The following is a 5986-nucleotide window of genomic DNA, read 5'->3' on the forward strand; positions in this document are numbered from 1 at the left end:
TTCATAATGACCCGGGAGGGTACGTTATGGTTTCATAATGACCCGGGGAGGGTACGTTATGTTCCAAACTGTTAGCGCTGACGTTGAGCGGAGACTGTAAGAAAATAAAATGCTTTTAAAAAAACTGATGCCTGATATATCTGTCCTTTTACAAAAACTTACTGTCCCGACTTTAACGCTAATTAATATTTTGTGACAAACGGTTGTTCGTACAGTTTAGAGGTTCTGACATTTATCAGAACCGGGCTCGTTGGGCTGCACCTTCCACTCCTCATCGCCACAGAAACACACGCTCTCCTCGCACACGATGTGGATTAGTGATGGAGGCAGTTATTCCAGCTCTCGACATCCTCCTGAGGTGCAAACACACAACGGCAGCGAATGTTTCGTCCCAGAGCGTAACACACACTCGCACACGCACACTTCCTGTGAAGCAACGGCAGTCTGCAGGAGTTACACACGGAGCAAGCTCCGCCTCCAACAGAACAGCTGAAGGTCGTTCTCCCTGATTCTGCACCGTGACAACTCTTCAGGCAAATTATTAAACGTTCTGGAAAACTGAGATAAGAGTCGCTGACTTATCAGAGATGGAAAGCACAAATGTTCAGAATAACTAACAGAAATAACTCACAGCAAAAATAAACAAAGTGATTTTCATTTCGAAGTGCAGTTCCAACGATTAGAGACTGAATCAAAAACGAGAGTTTTATTTAAATTCTATCAGACTAAATACATCTTTGGGATCACTATAGAAAACTTTCAGGTAAACTGCTTTACTTTGAGATATTTGTTAAACCTGGTCTTAAAAATTAAGTAAATACAAACTCAGAAGAAGAACAACACATTACAATTTACGCAGAGTTATAATTATAGTCACTGCCAAGCAACAAAATGCGAAAGATGAAAAGCGGGCGGTACGTTTTATAAAATGTATGTTCATGAACCAGCAGACTAATTTTAATGAAGCTTTCTGAAAGTAATCACCTACAAACGGATTAACCTTTGGAGTCAACATGATTCAAGATGGCTGCCACACAGAACATTCAGTAATTTTTACAGATGTTGAGCTAAAATCAGCCAGATGCTGCTGATTAAATACATTTAGTTTACTCATCAAGTGTTGGCATCTAAAACTGAATACAAAAAAATACAACTAAAGCCATTTGGTAGAAGCTTGTGGTTCATAAATCCTCCACAATGATGTGAGCCCAACAACAAAATACTTACCCATCATCGTCTTTTCAAAATTAAAACACAGTCTGGTTTACTGGCACCGACGTATTTTTGGAACCAGAATCTGCTCAGTCAGTATGAATGATTCTAAGCCCCGCCTCCTCCCTTATACACAACTATAGTTTTTGCATCAAATAACTAATTACAACTAAATGTATAAATAAATGAATATATGAAAATACAACAGTAAAGTCAGAACTACATAAATAAACAGAAGCAAACAGCTAAAAATGTGTGTGACATGTATTTTTTTTAGTCCAATTCATTTACATGGATGTAAAAATGTACTGCAGCCAGTCTACAGGGACGGGTTTAGCTTCAATGTCTGTGTTACGTCTGTGTGTCCAGTTATTAATGCATGCTGACGATTCAGAGAAACCAAGACCATTACTGAGTTACAGGTGATTCAACAAGCTGCTCAGTTTTAACGTGGACTAAAAACAAACCGAACATTTGTCGTGTTGTTCTCCTGAACTTGCATTTTCTACATTTTAAGACCAGGTGAGGATTTGATTTGTCCTTGTAGATATATGTGTCCAAGTTGAAATGGTATGAAAGCACCTGTACACTACCATATAAGGTTTTGTTTACTCAATCTGCCCTTACTTTCCTTCATTTGCTCCAGCACAGGTGCTATAACCAACCATCCTGCTGACAAAAAAAGGTTAATCAGACCCTCCCACTGCACACCATGCACAAAGCCACCCACCCAAAGCACACAGAACTGCACCTACCCATCCCTCCGCCCCCCCTCCCTCGTCAGCCTGACGTGAATAAATACTGATGCATCATTACGAGGGACTGTAGAGGTAGCTGTGAGTGTGCATGAGTGTGCGTCAGGTTGTCTGAAGTTTGTGTGTCTAGACTGTGCAGGTCTTTACGGTAGATCTAAGTGAGCACAGAGAGGGAGACTCGTTAGCGTTGTCCAATTTGAAGTAAAGACAAAATCAGCCCGTTAGTCCGCAAACTCCACACGGAGACGACTAAACGAAGCAGCGAGCGCAGGAGGTGTGAGTCAGGAAGGGGCGCTGCGGGTCTGCGCAGTCAACACAAACGTGGCTCATTTTCCTGTTAGAAAACCCGTTTCAGGGCTTCATGTGGGTTTTCAGCACAGTTCGGTGCATTACTTTGGTTCTGACAGGAACAGTACAGGCATGTGTTCACGTGGAGGTTTTTCTGAGATGAAGCACCTTTTTTAGTCGTTGCCAATGAAGAACAACACATCTGCATGGAGGGAAAGTGCTTTGTAGTGTTGTCTCTCCAGCGTGTCCTGGGTCTCCCCCAGTTGGACAAGTCCAGAGCACCTCCCTTGGGAGGTGTTCAGGAGCAGGAGGCATCCTGACCAGATGTCTGAACCACCTCAACTGGCTCCTTTCGATGTGGAGGAGAAACGGTTCTACTCCGAGTCTCTCCTGATAACTGAACTTCTCACCCCGTCTCTCAGGGAGAGTCCAGCTACCCTGCAGAGGCAACTCATTTGGACCTCCTGGATCCAGGGTCTGGTTCTTTCTGTCTCTACCCAGAGTTCGTGACCACAGGTGAGGGCAGGAACGTAGACCGACCGGGAAACGGAGAGCTTTGACTTACAGCTCAGCTCCCTCTTCACCACAACGGACCGGCACAGAGACCACAACACTGCAGACGCTGCACCAATCCATCTGTGGATCTCACGCTCCGGTCGTCTCACTCATGAACAAAGAATCCACTAAACGCTCCATCTCTGTTTTATCTTTTTCGTAGCCAGGAAAGGTGAAGCGTAGATTTAACACTTTAATAAAAAGGACTTGGATTTATTCCTCGTCTCCACAGCTGAATGCTCCCCAGAGTCACTCTGCAGCTCCTCCTGAGAGAACCCCAAGGTAAGAAGTTACAGTCCCTTAAACGAGTTCTGGGTCTGCCCGGGGCCTCCTTCCTGAAGGACCTGGGTCACCTGGAAGGAGCCCAGAAAACCACCAAAGCAAGGCGATCTGGAGGCATCCTGACCAGATGAACCACCTCAGTTGACTGCTTTTGCTGCAGAGGAGCAGCAGCTCTACTCAGAGCTCCCCCCGGCTGACACCCTCTCTCTAAGGCTGAGCCCCACCCCCCACCCCACGAAGGAAGTTCATTTTGGCTGCTGTCATGATCCAAACCTCAAGACAACAGGTGAGAGTTGGAGCGCAGATAAAACGATGATGCGTTGTGGGGAGTGGTGGTGAAGAGGTTAGAGAAGGTGGGCCTGCGATTGGAAGGTTGCTGGTTCAACTTCCTGGACTGACGACATCAAATGTGGGTGGGACAGGTGAAGCACCCACACCTGCCTCCACTTTCATTTGCCCCACTCTGGGCCCTTGAGCAAGGCCTTTAACCCCCACCATCTGCTCCTCGGGCACCCTAGATGGCAGCTCTCTGCTCCACGTGTGCGATGGGAAAAACGCTGAGAATTAATTTCCCCACTGGGGTTGAACAGAGAACGATATTTATTTTGTTAAAATGACTGTCATGGACGACAGGAAGCCGTTCAAAGTGCTTTCATAAAAAAGATGCATAGAAGAGCCAGGAGATCGTTTCCTTGCTGGAGAAAAAGCTCCACGTGAACACGTGCTTCAACAGAATAAGAATGGCCGTGCCGGGGAGTGCGATGCTTCCAGCAAAGCACGTGTTCAGAACTACATCATCACAGAGTCCACGCCCGTTTTCAGCCCACGCGTTTCTTTCACTGATGCTGATCAGGTGTGGAAACTGTGATTCTACAAAGAACAACTAGTGGATTTGTTCTGGGTTTGATTTTGTCGTCTTTAGCTGCACCATCTCTCTGCACTCAGGTCATGCAGTTTAGGAGCAACACTGGTCCTGCTGGTGGTCCAGCAAAGGCATGCACTGGTCCACCACCGCAGGAGTCAGACGGGTGCTGTGAGTGGACGGAAGAAAGGCGGGAAAAGAGAGAGAAGGCTGTGGTTGGGTGGGGGGGATGTGCCGGGTGTGATGTCATGGTGTGGTCACTCAGTGCTTGGGGAGCTGCTTGTCCGCTGACTCCCCTGTCTCCCCTCCCCTGGTCCCCCCCCATACCATCTCTGTCTGTCGCACCTCAAAGGATGGCTCCTCCCCCTCCTGCTCTCCCCCTTCGTCCTCCTCACCAATGTGGCAGCTCTGATGGAAGAGAGGTCAGCAGCAAGGTTTATTCAGTTCTCTACTTCCTGTTTCCTGTCCGACCACCCACAAGGACTCACCTTTGCCATGATGTCGGCGTACGACATGTAAAGATGGTCGACGTCGAGCTTACTGTAAGAAAACACACAGGAGGAGTCAGAAAGGTGGGCGGAGCCACGCAGGTGAGCGACTGAAGCTGCAGGACGCTCTTACAGCTTCTCCGTGAGAGCCGTGCGGCTGAAGTGTAGAATCAGCTGATGAAGGGGGTCGGGCTTCGTCTCCGTCTCCTCTTCCTCCTCCTCCTCTTCCTCCAGGGCTTTCTGGTCATTGAAAAAAATAAGAGTCATGACACACTGCAAACAATGCGTCTAGAAAACAAAAAACAAGTGTCCATCAACTTTATTCTCTAAAACTCCATGGGAATTTAGGACTTATTTTGTAGAAATCTAAGCTCCCAAAATGGCCGACGTTTTAAAGTATAAAAACTGTATAAGAAGGCTGAAGAGAACCAAGATAAAAAGCAACCTTAAATCTGCTGCCAGTGACTCATTAGGGTTACCATGGTAACCACACACCCGTCTCTCTCACTCCCTGACCACTCAATGACTCAGGAATGCGGAGCAGAAAGAAAGCCTCAAACAGTTTTATGCAGCAAACATGACAAGTTCAAAGGTTCTGAGCTCAGATATAATGGAAGCGTTTGGCTGTGAGCTAGAGACAGACCAATTAGCCGTCTGATATTTAGGATAAATAAATAAATAAATCATCAATCCACAACAGCTGCGCTCAGTTAACTGATCACCAGGTCGGAGGATGAAGATGTAGCAGCTGCTTCAACCAGCTTGCTGAAGCCCAGAGTTTAAGTGTTGTTTAACACTCGGCTCGCCCTGTTCTTCCACGTCACTTCAAACTCAGGCCCTCTAACAGAGGCCTGGGTTCTGAGGGTTCTGTTCAGTATCTCAGCTGTTCCTAGGACTGCACTCTTCTGGACATCTCTGAGGTTGTTCCTGGGATCTGTTGGAGCCACTCTTCCAGTTTGGGGGTCACCGCACCGAGTGCTCCAATGACCACTGGGACCACTGATGCTTTGGCGCTCCACAACTTCCTCTTTCAACTCCTATTATTTCTTCGGCTTCTCTTGCTCCTCCCTCCTGATGCTGCTCATTTTAAGGTCACTGGTCTACAGTTCGCAGAGCTGTTGCCTCTCAGCGAGCAGGTCGCTGGATCAAACCCCAGGCGGGGGTTCTTTCTGGGTGGAGTTTGCATGTTCTCTCCGTGCTGCGTGGGTTTTCTCCGGGTACTCCGTTTTCCTCCACAGACCAAAAACATGCATGTTAGACTGACTGGTAACTCTAAATTGTCCCTAGGTGAGAGAGAGAGTGAATGATTGTTTGTCTCGTTTGTCTCTATGTCCCTGTGATGGACTGGAGACCTGTCCAGGGTGTCCCCCGCCTGTCGCACAGTGACTGCTGGATTTTGGCACCAGTGGTCCACATGACCCAAAAAATAAGTGGGTAAAGATAACGAATGGATAGATGGACTTTTAGGCTTTGTCCAAAAAAAAAAAACAACTTGTTTATTGACTGCACCAAAACGAATAAATAAAAAAAAACATGGACAAAAA

At 46.9% G+C, this 5986-nt stretch overlaps 1 protein-coding gene across 1 annotated transcript in view; it reads right to left on the reverse strand.

The window, feature by feature from the left end:
- The window catches only part of LOC119410806 (tyrosine-protein kinase receptor UFO), a 59792-nt gene that overhangs the window by 22324 nt on the left and 31482 nt on the right, over positions 1-5986 (reverse strand). The window lies entirely within an intron of this gene.

This window comes from Nematolebias whitei, chromosome 6, assembly GCF_014905685.2.
Source record: "Nematolebias whitei isolate Nwh7 chromosome 6, NemWhi1, whole genome shotgun sequence".
In the NCBI taxonomy this organism is placed as follows: domain Eukaryota; kingdom Metazoa; phylum Chordata; class Actinopteri; order Cyprinodontiformes; family Rivulidae; genus Nematolebias; species Nematolebias whitei.